Raw genomic sequence first — 15,612 nt, 5'->3', positions numbered from 1 at the left:
CTATAGGCAGAATATTGAATGATCCAGAAAGCATTAAAAGAAGATGGAGAATACAGAGTCACTGTACCAAAAAGAACTGGTGAATTGATTGACCCTGAAGAATTTCAAGAAATAATATATGGTCAAGAAGCAATGATGATGAAGGAGAAAGTGCAGTCTGCTCTGAAAAACTTGGCAAAAATTAAGGCGCCAGGAATTAATGGAATAACAATTGACATATTTCGACAAATAGATGCTTCCCTGGACATTCTCATTAGATTGTGCCAAGAAATCTGGAGGACAACTACCTGGCTAACTGACTGGAAGAGATCTATATTTAAAAAAAAGATCCATTCCAAAAAAAAGATGACCCAATAGAGTGAAGAAATTACTGAGCAACTACACTAATATCACACACAAGCAAATTCTTGCTGAATATTTTCCAAAAACAACTGGAACAGCACATTGACAGAGAACTACCAGAAATAAAAGCCAGGTTTAGAAGAGGTTGTGACACTAGAGACATTTTGTCAATGTCAGATGGATCTTGGCTGAAAGAAGAGTATTAGAGGAATGTCAATCTGTTTTTCATTGACTATGCAAAGGCATTTGACTGCATGGAACACAAAATTGTGGCTAACCTTGAGGAAAATGGGAATCCTATAACACTTGATTGTGCTTATGTGAAACCTATTCTTAGACCAGGAAGCAGTCCTCAGAACAGAGCAAAAAAAACATTGCATTGTTCAAAATCAGAACAGGAATGCATTAAGGATGCATCCTGTCTCCATACCTTTCCAATTTGTATGCAGAACAGATCATTTGGGAGGCTGGCCTTTATGAGGAGGAATGGGGCATCAGGATTGGAAGAAGACTCATGAAAAACTTCCATCATGCAGATGACACAACCTTGCTTGCTGAAATGACATGAAAGGACCTGAAGCACTTGCCGCAGAAGGTCAATATGGGTTGAAGCTCAACATCAAGACAAAGATTGTCACTCTAGGCCAATTGGCAGCACCATGATAGATGGAGAAGAATTTGAGATTGTTAACAATTACAGCTTGCTTGGCTCCACAATCAACATTCTTGACACTAGCAGTCTGTCAGGGACCTCTCCAGAGTACTAGAAGCAACAGTGTCAGTCTAGAGACCAAAGTGCACTTGATCCAGTCCACATTCTTTGCAACTACTTGCTATGCATTAGAGAGCTGGACAACAACTAAGGATGACAGTAGAAGAATTGATGTCTTTGAGTTGTGCTGTTGGAGAAGAGTCTTGAATATACCATGGACTGCCAAGAAAACAAATAGGTCTGTCTTGGAGAGGGTGAAACCAAGTTTCTCCTTGAAGGAAAGGATTTCCCCCCCCCCCTTCCAGATTGTTAATTTTTTAAAAAATTTATTTTAATGAAAGTTTACAGAGACTTTGTATTTCCATTGATTCGTTGTTGTATTTTTCTTCCTGCTCACCCCTCCCCCATCAATTCGCTTTTCTTTTTGAAAAGTAAAACAAAAAAGTCTTTCATTGTTATTCAATCCCTCCTCCCAAGTTCAGGATTTTGAAGCTCCATATCACATACTTTGGGCACATGGCCAGGTGAGATCCGCCAGTTTCTCCTCATCCTCCTCCTCCTTCTTCTTCCTCTTCTTCTTCTTCTTCTTCTTCTTCTTCTTCTTCGTCTTCGTCTTCGTCTTCGTCTTCTCCTTCGTCTTCTTCTTCTTCTCCTCCTCCTCCTCCTTCTCTTAAATTAGCCCATTTATTACAGGTTAGAGATGCTTCCAATGGGGGAGCGTCTACCGGTCTTTCAGTGTCTCCGGTTTCCTGAAGGCCGACTTCACTGTGGCGACGGAGGTGGTGCTATAATTCCAGGCACCACTAGCAACTGTTTTCTTGCAAGAACCACAGTACCAGATGCCCACAGCTCGTCTCTTCATTTTGGTTTTTCGGCAGAAGGAGCAAGTGTACTTGGCATGGGGGCTGATTTCAATCTTCTTTACCATCTTCCTGATGGAGGGACCATAACGGGTCTCATATTTACCAACGACGCCAACTTTCTTGGTGCTTTTTGGCCATTTCATCACAAACTAGCACCAAACCAAGAGAGAAGATACTGGTTCTTAGAGAAGGACATCACACTTGGTAGAGTGGAGGGACAGCACAGGAGAGGAAGGCTCTGGATGCGATGGATTGATACAGTGACTGGATCAATGGAGGATAAGTATGTCAGTTAGTGAGACTGGCTTGGGACAGGGCAGAGTTCAGAGCTGTTGAACATAGGATCGCTATGAGTCGCAGACAACTAGATGGCACATAACAACAACTACAATATTTATTAGACATTTTTCCATTAAGGAATAAATTAATTCAGAGTGTCATGGTTGTAATTATTATATTTGTTTCCCAATTACTATGTTTTGTGTCTCTAATTATTGCCAGGCATTCTGCTGGGTGACAGAAATGAAAATAGTTGACTATGGTTAGGTCCATAGAAAATGAACTAGTGCCTTTAATGTGTAAATACAGTTTAGAAATTGCTTCTCTGTGCCTGTCCTAGACAGAATCATAATCTTCTATAACAGTTATTCACCCTGGGAACCACTCCTGAGAGCCATCTCAAACATTGATGTCGTTGTTTTGGAAAGCACTACAATTATGAAAGGTTCTCGAATGGGGTCTGGGGTAGGTGTATCCTAGTCTACTAACCTAAAGATTGGCAGTTCAAGTCCATCATCGAGTGACACTGCAGAATGAAGACCTGGTGATGATGATTTGCTTCAGTGAAGAGTACAGCCAAGAAAACGCCATACTAATCACATGAGATCACCAGGAGGCAGAGGATTTGGAAGAGACTGAATCATGAGTAAGGTCAGTTTTCATTTTAAACCTTTGAATCCCCTACATAGATAATATGTGATTAGTATCTGCAGAGCAATTTGTAAAATAAATAAAAACTTTCCAAAGAAAATAATGTATTTCACTTGTAAAAAGGCCTGTAAAACCTGAATGTTTATTAACTTATTATAAGCAAGAAAGTGGACTCCAACAAGGAAACACATAGCTATTAAATTACATACTTTGTGTTTGATCTAGGTCCTTCTACATTATAGTTCTCTCCACAAGACATTCTGTTCCTGAACAAGTACATTCATTTTTATCCACTTTGCTCCTTAACTTCTGGTCTTACTACCATTAGCTTCTGGTGCTCCCCAAAGCTGCCATATCCAGTCAATGCACTCAGTTCTAAGTTTTCTTGATGTCCTTGCAGAATTTACACACCTTACCACTCATACGTCTTGAAACTCTACTTTTTTTTAAAATTTTTATTTTTAATAAGAACACAACTTCCCGTGATTTTTCCTCCTGTCCACTTGGCAAAGATTCTCAAAATGAGCTCTGTAGACCATCTGCAGCAAAGTCATCAGAAGCACAGTAATGTATTCCTGGTCCTCTCCTTGAGACCTAAGGAAATCAGAATTTCTAGGGTTTAGACCAGCTAAACAACATCTTTACAATCTTGGTGATACTTATATCCACTGTCTGAGAACCACTGTCCAATATAATGATAATTCATGAATCTACTTCTGTACTGAGTTCTAGACAGTACAGCAACTTTTCTTTTTGACATGTTCTCTCCAAAACATTCTTTAGATACTTCAAATTCAACCTTTCAAAATATTTCCCCAAATGTCTGCAGCATCCCATATATTCCTCAACATACAACAAAATACCTATACTAGAAATTTTGGAATCCCCTTTTGCAAATACCTGCTGTAAATGAGTAGATTCTAACTTACAACAACCCTACAAGACAGACTAGAAGTGCTAGTAAGGTTTCTGAGGCTATATATTTTAACAAGCAGATGCTCATCTTTCTCCCATGAAAGAACTAATGAGTTTGACCCACTAACTTTTCAGTTAACAATCCAACACAACTGTTTTCCAAACTTAACTTACTGTGCCACAAATGCTTCTTCTCACACTAGTTGGTTAATAAATGATATTATTTGCCTGCTGAATATATTGCAACGTTATCTTTTTATTATTTCCCACCACCTAGTTGTGAGCACTCATCATTGCCACCAGAACAATCTTATAAAAATGCAAATCTGATTATGTTCATTTCTTGCATAAAATCCTTCCATGGCTCAAAGAACTTGCAGGATAAAATCCAAAATGTGGCATTTGAGTCTCTTCCTGATCTGAACCCTGCCTGCCTGCATGTGAGCCATATGGAATGACCTACTGTTTTCTGAGCATGCCAGGCTCCTTCAATCTTTTATATGCTACTTTCACTGTCCCTAGAATGCCCTCTCTCCTTGTGCCTGACAAAATCATGCTGTTGTTATTATTATTATTATTTGTTGTCAAGGCATTTCCAACTCAAGCTGATCATATATGTTACAGATTAGAATTGCCCCACAGAGATATCTTTGCCATCTGTTAATGTAGGATATTTGCTTTTCTCACTGGGTAAAGAAGGTCATAGAGTTTCAGAGATTGAGAGCTGGGCTTTTAACCACAAGGCTGGCAGTTCTAATCTACCACTCAAGAAAAAGAAAGTAATATGTTTCTATATAGAAACTTGGAACTTTACAGGTAAATTCTACTTTGCTATCCAGAGTAACTGTGAGTCAGAATTAACTTGACTTTAACAGATGTGATTTACTACTGGGTGGGTTCGAACATTCACTTAGAGTAGCTTTTGAGCACAAACCATCTTGCCACCTATTGACCTTAACTCTTAAAAAACAAATAAAATCCCTGGTTGTTGACTCAATTCTAACTCATAGTCATCCCACAGGACAGAGTAGAATTCTCTCATTAGATTTTCATGATTAATTCTCACACATTTCTATTAACGTTCATCTATCACACTCTTTTATTATCTTTACTCAGTGGTCTTTATAGACTCCCTCTCTTTGTCCTCCATAAACTTCCTAAATGAAGACATTTTGTTTACTATTCTTACAACTTACGATTTTTTAAAAAGTGCTGTTTACATGGTTGAAAAAATATTCCTTTTGTTTTGTGGCAAGCTATTAAAGAGGCAGCCCCCACTCAACGCATTGAAAATGGCATTACCAAGATCCTCTCCCAGGAATTACACTCCGTAGAGCAGGATCATGCCATCATGGTGTTGAACTGTCTGTTAACACTATGAATTAGAGTTATTTTAGATTTTGAATGTGATTTGGAGGGTTATTTATGGGCTTGAGGATTATTCAGAAATGTTTCCCATATAAATTAATGGTAACTGTGTTTTTGCTTTGTTTCATTTTTGTCTCATGAAAGATTCATAGGAATATTCTGCTTTTGGATTGGAGAGTGTAGGGGTCTCACATTTATGTGTTATTGTTATTCGTTGCCATAAAATCAGTTCAGACTTATGGTTGCCCTATGTGTGCAGAGAACAACAGCGCCATAGGATCTTCAAGGCTCTGATATTTTCAACGATCACCAGGCCTTTCTTCTGAGGTACTTCTCAGTAGATTCAAAACTCCAAACCTCCCAGTGGTTGAGCACATGGCTTTTTGAGCCCTGTACTATACAAAGCACATAATTTTTGTTACATATTTCAGCGAACAGATGCTGCCCTGGATGTGCTTACCAAGTTGTGCCAAGAAATCTGGAGAACAACCACTTGGCCAACTGACTGGAAGAGATCTGTATTTGTTCCCATCCCAAAGAAGGGTGACCCAACTGCGTGTGGAAACTACAGAACAATATCATTGATTTCATATGCAAGCAAGATTCTACTGAAGATTATCCGAAGAGAACTGCCAGAAGTCCAGGCTGGGTTTAGAAGGGGTCGTGGTACTAGGGATATTGTAGCTGATGTCAGGTGGATCTTAGCTGAAAGCAGAGAATACCAGAAGAATGTTTATGCGTGTTTCATTGATTATGCAAAGGCATTTGACTGCGTGGATCATAACAAACTGTGGCTGACTCTGAGAAGAATGGGATTCCCAGAACATTTAATCGTGCTAATGCGAAACCTGTACTTGGACCAAGAGGCAGTCGTCAGAACAGAGCAGGGCAATACTGCATGGTTCAAAATTGGAAAGGGTATACTCCAGGGATGTGTCCTGTCTCCATACCTTTTCAATCTGTATGCAGAGCAGATTATCTGAGAGGCTGGGCTGTATGAGGAGAAGCGTGGCGTTAGAATGGGTGGAAGATCTATCAACAATCTGTGCTATGCAGATGACACAACCCTGCTCGCTGAAACTGAGGAGGACCTTATGCACTTACTGCAGAGGGTCAAGGACTGCAACCTTCAGTATGAACTGAGGCTCAATGTCAAGAAGACAAAGATTCTCACCACTGGACCAACTGGTAGCATCAGGATGGATGGCGAAGAGATTGAGATTGTTCACAGCTTCAGCTTGCTCAGCTCCACGGTCAACACTCTTGGCACCAGCAGCCAGGAAATAAAAAAAGTATTGTGATGGGAAAGTCTGCTGTTAGGGACCTCTCTAAAGTACTCTAGAGCAACAGTGTCTCTCTGGAGACTAAGGTGCGCCTGATACAGGCCATGGTTTTTGCAATCACTTGTTATGCATCAGAGAGTTGGACAATGACTAGGGAGGATAGAAGAAGAATTGACGCCTTTGAGCTGTGGTGCTGGAGAAGAGTATTGAATGTACCATGGACTGCCAAGAAAACAAACAGATTCATCCTGGAGAGGGTTAAACCAGGCTACTCCTTGGAGGTAAGGATTCTGGGGCTTTGTCTGACATACTTTGGACATGTTGTAAGGAGATAGATGTCCTTGGAGAGGGATATCATGCTTGGTAGGGTAGAAGGACGGCGCAGGAGGGGAAGACCCTCTACCAGGTGGATTGATTCAGTGACTGAGGTAATCAGAATGGGTGTGTCAGAGGCAATGCGACTGGCACAGGATAGAGCAGGGTTTAGAGCTGTTGTTCATAGGGTCGCTATAATTCGCAAATGACTCGACGGCACATAACAACAACAACAGCATTTCTATTTGCATTACTGAGACGTGCCATTGAGTCATGTTTCTACCCTTTCTTAGATTTAACTCTCCCTTTAGCTTTTTATAGACAATCCTGTATAGAACAGGAAAAAATGGCATGAGCCCAAGACAAGCATCCCAGAGTATGAAAATAGCTGCTTTCTATAGAGCTGTCTACCTAGCTTAATAAACTATAAACATTTGTAGCTATTTTGGGTGAGATATTGAAGGACAGAAAGAAATTAGATTCATATTTAATTTTTTTAAAAAACCTTCAAAACTGTTGAGCCTTTTAAAAAAATATAATTTTTTCCTAGAAAAGGAATGCTGATAAAATGACATTTAGTATTTGGAAGTAAAACATTATAATTAATTAACAATTCTAAAATGTCAGCTAAACTTATAATCACTAAAGGTATGTATCTGAAGTGATAAATATGAAGAGCAGGTCTTACTCTAAGCCCTAAGGGATAAACTAAAGAATAAAGGTAAGTAATTTTTTACTTCACCTTTAGCCTGTTAAACAGTACTTTCTAAATATACTATATTTCATTAATGTCCTGAGTAACAGTTTGCTTGAAATAAGACTTCTTTTTCTATTGATAATTCATATATTTTTGTAAAAAACAATAAAGAAACGTGTATATATATTTACATGTACACAGATATATACACATGCATATATTTTATCTTCAACCAATTTTCTTAGTTTCCAAGGTATTATTTATGCTGCAGTTGCAAATGAAATAATAAACATAGTAATATAAAATAGAATATCTGTAATTATTTATAGTGTACCTTATGGTCACAGCAAAGGAAATGAATACAATTATAATCTTCTTTTCATTTTCATAGAACTTTCTTGTACATAGTAATAAGCAAATGTTTAGTAATTTAATGAATCCTAAAACAAAGTGTATAGTGCTTAAAATCAACTCTGGAGGCTTTTTAACAAAGCTCTCTTATTTTAGATATTGATGTTGTTATGTGTCATTGAGTCACTTGTGGCTCATAGTGTCCCTATAAACACCACTGAACCCTGCTCTATCCTAAGCCAACCTTATAGTCTCTGACACTCCTACCCCCACTACTTCAGTCAGGGAGTCAATCCATCTCATCCAAGGTCTTTCCTTCTTGCATTGTCCCTCCACCCTCCCAAGTATTATGTCCCTCTCCAAGGACTGGTCCATCCTTGCAACATGCCCAAAGTATGTCAGATGAAGCTTCAGAATCCTTGCCTCCAAGGTGCAGCCTGGTTTCACCCTCTACAGTATGAATCTATTTGTTCTCTTAGTAGTTCATGGTATATTCAATACTCTTCTACAGCACCACAGCTCAAAGGCGTCAATTCTCTTATCATCTCTAGATTTCCTGGACGCTGCTACTAAGAATGTTGATTGTGGAGCCAAGAAAACAGAAGCTATTAACAATCTCCATCTCTTCATCATCTATCATGATGTTGTCAATCTGCCCAATGGTGAGAATCTACGTTTTCTTGATATTGAGCTTCAGTCCATATTGAAGTCTGTAGTATTTCTGCAGCAAATGTCTCAGGCCCACCTCAGTTTTGGCAAGGAACATTGCATTATCTGCATAATGCAAGTTGTTTATGAGTCTTTTCCTCCAATTCTGATACCATATTCCTCCTCATAGATCCCAGCCTCCTGGATGATTGCTTCTGCATATAGATGAAATGTATGGAGACAGGATGTTTCCCTTGTTTCATTAGAGTTTTGAACCATGCTCTGTTTCCTTGCTCTGTTCTGATGGCTGCCTCCTGGTCCAAGTATAGGTTTCACATGAGCACAGTCAAGTGTTCTAGAATTTCTATGCTTCTCAGAGTTAGTCACAGTTTGTTGTGATCCATACAGTCAAAACCCTTTGCTTTCTCTGCTTTCACCCAAGATACATCTAACATTAGCTATAATATCCCTAGTTCTACAGCCTCTTCTAAACCAAACTTGCATATCTGGCAGATCTCTGTTGATGTGCTGGCCCAGTAACAAAATGCAAAAAGTGAATGTGAACTGCCTACCTCTGAGTTGGAAATGCAATTCCTTACTCTATGTCCCTAGGGCTCTCTTAGGTTGTCCTCCCTTAGACTATTTAGCTCCAAATGAGTATGGAAGAGATAAACAGAAAGAAGTTGAACTGAATTGACAAAGTCATTGCTCCTGTGCTGCATAGTATTCCATTGTGTGGATGTACCATAATTTCTCAATCCTTTCATTTGTGGTTGGACATTTGGGCTGTTTCCATGTTCTTGCAATGGTGAATAATGCTTCTGTGAACATTGGTCCCTCAGTACTCATTTTCTCAGGGTATATTCCAAGTAGTGAAGTAGCTGGGTCATATCGAATTTCTATGTTCAGCATTTTGAGAAAGCACCAAACTGCCTTCCAGAATAGTTGTACCATTTTACAATCCTACCAACAATGTATAAGAGTTCCTTTCTTGGCGAGCTCTGGTGGCCTAGTGGCAGGAAACTGCACTGCAATCCCAGAGGTGCATGGTTCAAATCCACCAGATGCTCTGCTGAAGAAGGAGGAGCAATCGCCTCCTGTACCAGTCAGATCCAATTTGACGGTACACACATAAAAAGAATAAATAAATAAAAACTTTTTAAAAAAGAGTTCCTTTCTTGCCACGTCCTCTCCAACATTTATTAATTGCTGCCCTGTTAAACTTTGCCAATGTTACTGGAGTGAGATGGTACCTCATTGTGGTTTTGATTTGCATCTCTCTTATTGCCAGTGGCTTTGAGCATTTCTTTATGTGTCTGTTTGCCATTTAAATATATTCCTCTGTGAAAATTCTTTGTAAATTATTACCTAACTTGGGAGGGACTGTAGAGGATCATGCTGGGTGAACTAACTCAGTCCCACAGGATAAACAATGTATAAAACCATTATTATAGAATAAGTATAAGGATCCAAGAGGGGTGGGAGAGGTTAGAAGCAGAAGGATGACGATTTACGGGGTGGGAAGGTGGGGGGGAGATTAAACATGGTTTTATACAATTTATTGGGTGGGGAGATGAGGGAAATTGAAAAAATCAGTTCTTGAAAACAATGTATTCAAATTTTGTAAAGAAACTAGTAGGAAGTTTAAAAAAAAAGTTGAACTGAAGTTTTTAATTGAAGTTTCACCTCATTTCATGATGAGAAGAAAGTTCTTTCAAAGAAGCTGTTGTAACTCATCCTGACCTTTAAACTACCAACATTTTTTACACGTTAATTTAGACTGGAATAGTAAAATATTAATTGACCTTCAAAATATCCATGATCCTTTATTCTCTTAAAAGTTACACATTGCCATATCGTATTATAGTACTGCAAACAAAAAGTGGAATAAAAATAAAAATGGAACCAAAACAGGCACTTTGGTCAACTATACATTGTTAGACAGAGTTGTATATATGCTACTCAGATCTGGATAGGACAAGAAGACTTGAAGAGGACATGAGACGTTTGCTGCAGAATATCAAGGATTACAATCTTAAGTATGGAGTGAAGCCCAACATTAAGAAAACACAGATTCTTACCACTGGGCCCTTGGCAGCTTAATGATGGATAGAGAAAAGATTGAGATTGTTAATAACTTCAGCTTGCTTGATCCCACAATCAACATTCTTGGCAGCAGCAGTCAGGAAATCAAAATGTGAGCCGCATTGGGAAAGTCTGCTGTGAGGGACTTCTCCAGAGTACTGAAGAGCCACAATGTCAATCTGGAGACTAAAATGTTCCTGATCCAGGCTGTGGTCTTTGCAATTACTTGCTATGCATCATAGAACTGGACTAAGGATGATAGAAAAAGAACTGATGTCTTTGAGTTGTGGTGCTGAAGAAGAGTGTCGATATCATGGACTTCCAGGAGAATAAACAAATCTGTCCTGGAGAATGTAAAACCAGTTTGCTCCCTGGAGGCAAGGACTTTGAGACTCTGTTTCATGTACTTTAGGCACATGGCCAGGAGGGGCCAGTCCTTGGAGTAGGACACCATGCTTGGTAAGGTAGAGGGACAGTGCAGAAGAGGAAGACCCAGGATGAGACGGATTGACTCAGTGACTGGAGTAATGGGATTAGGTCTGTTGGAGATGAGGAGATTGGCACAGGATAGGGAAACTTTCAGATCTAATGTATATAGGTTTGCTATGAGTCGCAGGCCACTAGATGGCACATAATAACAACAACAACAACAGCAACAACAACAACAACAACAACAGCAACTTAGATCTGGTGGAGAGACTTGGAATACCAACAACACTAGGATCAATTTTCTCAAACACCCAATATACAGAAAATATTAGTTATTAGAGATAGGACAAAATTAACAAGTTTATAATTTATTTCACAGAGCATGAAAGAGGGAGAGTAACATTTTAGGAAACACTTATGGGCAAACACAAAATCTTCCAAGTTGTTTCAGTACCTTAATTAACAATGTATTTTTATTGAGCATCCTGAGACATGGAATGTAAGGGTTTTTTTGTTTTTTATATGAATTTATTTACAAATTTAAATACATTGTTTTTCACAAAAGATCCTTCTGATGTCCTTCATCCCCACCCACCCACAGAATTGTCCAACTCTGTGATTAACACCCCTCCATCCTCACTTGTCGGTGTCCGTCCCCCTCCCCCTTGGATCCTTATACTCATTCTACATTAATGGTTTTATACATAAAGTACACAAGTATTTGTCCTTGTGGGATTGAGTTAGTTCACTCAGCATAATGGAGCTGTAAGTTTTGTATAACTTTTTTGTAGGTCACTTTTCACTTTGTATCTCTCTCTCTTCAAAATGGTGGAATATTTGTCCCTCCACATTTTATTATGTGTGCTGAAACAGGTAACCTCTTGAAATAGCTTGAAATATTCAGATAGGAATGTTCTAAAATAAAGATGGCATTTTCTAGCACAGAGGAGAAGGAGGAAAGGTAATTTAATTTAGTAGTAATTTGCATGCTGTTCCTGTCTCTGGGCAGCTTGCTGTGTTCTTTCCTCTATAGTCCATCACTTATTTTCAAAATGATTACTCAGAAATAACCCTGAAGGGGCATTTGTTCCCTTCTGAACTAGTGGCTGTATATAAGAGTTGTTCAGTAGGAAATAGTACTTAATTCATAATGGAAATGAGTTGCTTTCAAAAACAGTTTAAAAAAGAGAACTATCTATCCTCTACTAAGATTTTTATTATATACGAGTTAATACTTGGAAGTTATAAAATAGTTTTTTAAAGTCATTTTTTCCTTCTTGATACACTCATTATGCAAGATGGTATTGGGTATTTCTTTCTTTTCAGATTAGAAGAATTTATCATCAGAAGAAACTTTCTCCTTTCCAATCCCTTCATACGTAAAGGTTAATGGTTGTGGCACCGCAGGAGTAACTATAATCCAATGCAATTACGGAACAAAATTAGAAAGGATAGTCTGAAGGATATCATTGGTGGAATGAATTAGAGAAAAAAGCTGAAATTTTTCACACAATAAAAGATCTTCATCTAGTAAAAATTGTTTCAAGGTATTTATTATGAACATAACTCCAGCATCTTGGATAGCTTTTAAAAAGAAATTTTAAAAAAACACCACCCAAAACCCTTAGAGAGAATATTATTGGCTATGGTTTGAATTTGGTCTCAGTTTTTGTATCTTGTTTTACAAGTGGGGAAGCTGTTGTTTGTTGTTGTTAAGTGCCGCCGTAGAGTCGCAGGCGACTCATAGCAACCCTATGAAGGAGAGTCCTCAGCGCTTGGGTGTCTCTCATCCTCTCTCCAGCTTCATAGGGTTTCCGGAGGCAAGCTATTAAGGAAGTGGATGCCACTCCTCCTTCCAAGCTTGTTTTAATGGGGGGGGGGGGGCTCCACCAGTGGGGAAGTAGAAGCAGAATTAACTGCATGGTTTGCAGGGATAAGTGGAAAGTGAAAATATGGGATGGGGCCCTGTGTTCATCTTCTGAGAATGCCATCATGATGCAGCAGAGCACGACATCCAGCCCAGGGCCCTCCTGAAAATGGAGCGCTGTGTGATTGCAGTGTCACCCTGAGAAGGGGTCAAACAAGTTAAAAGATTTAAATGCTCAAGGTGACGAACCTGGCTAGGAATCTAACTACCCTCCTGCTTCTTTCATTTTTCTTTCCTTCTTTCCTCTACCCTCATGTTTTATTAGTTTTCCAAAGCTACTTGATGTTTAACTTTATTGCTCTTATGTACCGTTGAGTCTGCTCCAATTTACAACAACCCTTTTTACAACAGAACAAAATGCTATTCAGCTCTTTGTCATTCTCATTACCTTGGAATAATATATATTTGCTTACTTATTCTCTAATTTCATAAATATTCCAGTCCTGCACTATCCTCATTAACTTAGAATAATAGATGTTTGCTCAATTATTCTTTAACTTAATAAATGTTCCTTAACACAGATTATGTAGCAGATCTTGTATAAGGAATTGAGAAAACAGCTGTAAAACAATTCCAGATATGTGATCTATGCATTGGACACAGAGAAATACCTTGAGCAGAAAAGATACCATTCATTGCTACAGGAAGACGAAAGTCTATATACCACTGGTGAGAGTTAAACAGATATTAACTTTCTGGAGGGCAACTTGACCATATGAGAAAAATGTATCCAAGTGGGTATACCCTTTGGCTCAGAAAGAACATTGTTTGGAATTTACCTTAAAGAAATAGTAAGAAACATGGTCAAGTTACAGGCCTAAAGTAGTTCCTCACAGTGATTCTTTTAAAATTATAAATGCTTAAGATTTTGGATTTTGTTAGGCTCTTTTTAGTATATCTATGAACTGGGCCAATTGGCAATACCATTATGGATGGAGAAGAGATTGAGATTGTTAACAGTTGTAGCTTTTTTGGCCCTGCAATCAGCACTCTTGGCACTAGCAGTCAGGAAATAACTGTCAGAGACCTCTCCAGATTACTGAGAAGCAATGATGTCAGTCTAGAGACTAAAGTGTACCTGATCCAGGCCATGGTCTTTGCAATTAATTGTCTATGTTTCAGAGAGTTGGGCAATGACTAAGGCAGAAGAAGAACTGATGTCTTTGTGTTGTGGTGCTAGAGACGAGTTTTGAACATACCATAAACCACCAAGAAAACATATAGGTCTGTTTTGGAGAGGGTGAAACGAAGTTTCTCCTTGGGAGCGAGGATTTTGAAGCTCCATCTCCCATACTTTGTGTCCAGGAGGGACCGATCCTTGGAGAAGAACGTCATGCTAAGAAGGGTGGAGGGACAGTGAAAGAGAAGGGCAGTGAAGGAGAGGGAGACCTTAGATAAGATGGATTGATACATAACTAGGGCAATGGGTGTTGGTATGTCAGAATTAGTGAGACTGACTCAGGACAGGGCAGTGTTCAGAGCTGTTGTACATAGGGTCGCAATGAGTGGCAGGTAACTTGAAGTGATGTAACAACAACAACGTGCAGTTCAAGGACATAGCTATGTGAGAAGTGTATTTCTAGAAGACTTTTAGTATCGTGGAAAAGAATTACAGTACACCAACTGGAAAAGCAAAGCCTATAATAACATATGTTGTTGTGTACCGTGGAGTCAGAACCGACCCATAAATGACTTCTTTAGTTTGAGCACATTTGTAAATTTTGAATCACTGAAATACTTGTAGCCAAGTGTTTGTGGTTAACTTTTTGTTATTAGTTTTTTTCATTTTGTATTTAATTGTTTCCAAGATTTTTACTGTGCATATTTAGTTTTTAAAATCAAACTAATTTTTTTTAAAACAAAGTTTTAAACTCTGGTGGCACCATCCTTAGAGAGCTGTGCTGCAAGCTAAAAGGTCACGCCTGACTGAACCCACCAGTTGTTCCACAGAGAGAGATGCACAATCTCCTTTCATGCGACTTACAAACTCTACAAACTTACTGGAGGGTAAACTGTGAGTCAGTTCCAACTCGACAGCAATGACTTTTCCTGACTGATAAATTATGAAAATGGGATTTTCCCTACATAACCTAGAGAAGAAGACCAATAATTCTACATTTTGCCATTGGGAAAAAAAAGAGAGAGGATTTATCATCATTTTTAAAAGCTCATGAGAGACTAAACTAAATGTCTCTCATAAACTTGGATGAATTGAAATATTCCCATTATAATTGAAAGAATTCTTAGCAGTCATATAATCTAATCTTCCAATTAAAGAAGAAATTGACTCTCCAATATACTTGATAGGTGATCTGAATTTAGGGACGAATTCTTTTTAGTTATCAAAAACTGATTCAAACTAGATTATAACAAAGAAAAGTCAATTTGGAATCAGAATACCATTATTCTGCAACCATACAACAGCTATTAGATATAATTGTGGCTGGTAAAGAAGTATATATGTCATTTAATTTTTTTTTAAAGTCCATCTCAAATTAGTTAATTCTTGGTGTTACAATTTACTAAAGCATCTACTTTTCAAAAAGCACAGATAGGAGATTCAGAAATAATTCAGTCAGAGCACTCTTTTGGGGAATGATTTCCCAGAATCTATTTCAGGGTAAAACAAACAAAAAAAGATGTTGTTGAATGTCTCTGACTGTGTGAATTATTGCTAGTTACGAGTAGCATTGCAAACAATGGGAATTCCAGAAAATGTAATTGTTCTCATACAGAACCTGTATATA

General features: G+C 38.4%; 1 pseudogene; it reads right to left on the bottom strand.

Moving 5' to 3' along the window:
- Positions 1–1,775: 1,775 nt before the first annotated feature.
- On the bottom strand, positions 1,776–2,060 carry LOC102863089 (annotated as a pseudogene).
- Between the last annotated feature and the right edge of the window lie 13,552 nt (positions 2,061–15,612).

This window comes from Elephantulus edwardii, unplaced genomic scaffold (genome assembly GCF_000299155.1).
Source record: "Elephantulus edwardii isolate Elephantulus edwardi_28Jun2011 unplaced genomic scaffold, EleEdw1.0 scaffold00067, whole genome shotgun sequence".
NCBI classification, from domain to species: Eukaryota; Metazoa; Chordata; class Mammalia; order Macroscelidea; family Macroscelididae; genus Elephantulus; species Elephantulus edwardii.
Note: the sequence above shows the minus strand (reverse complement) of the source record. Positions and strands in the feature narration are given on the sequence as shown.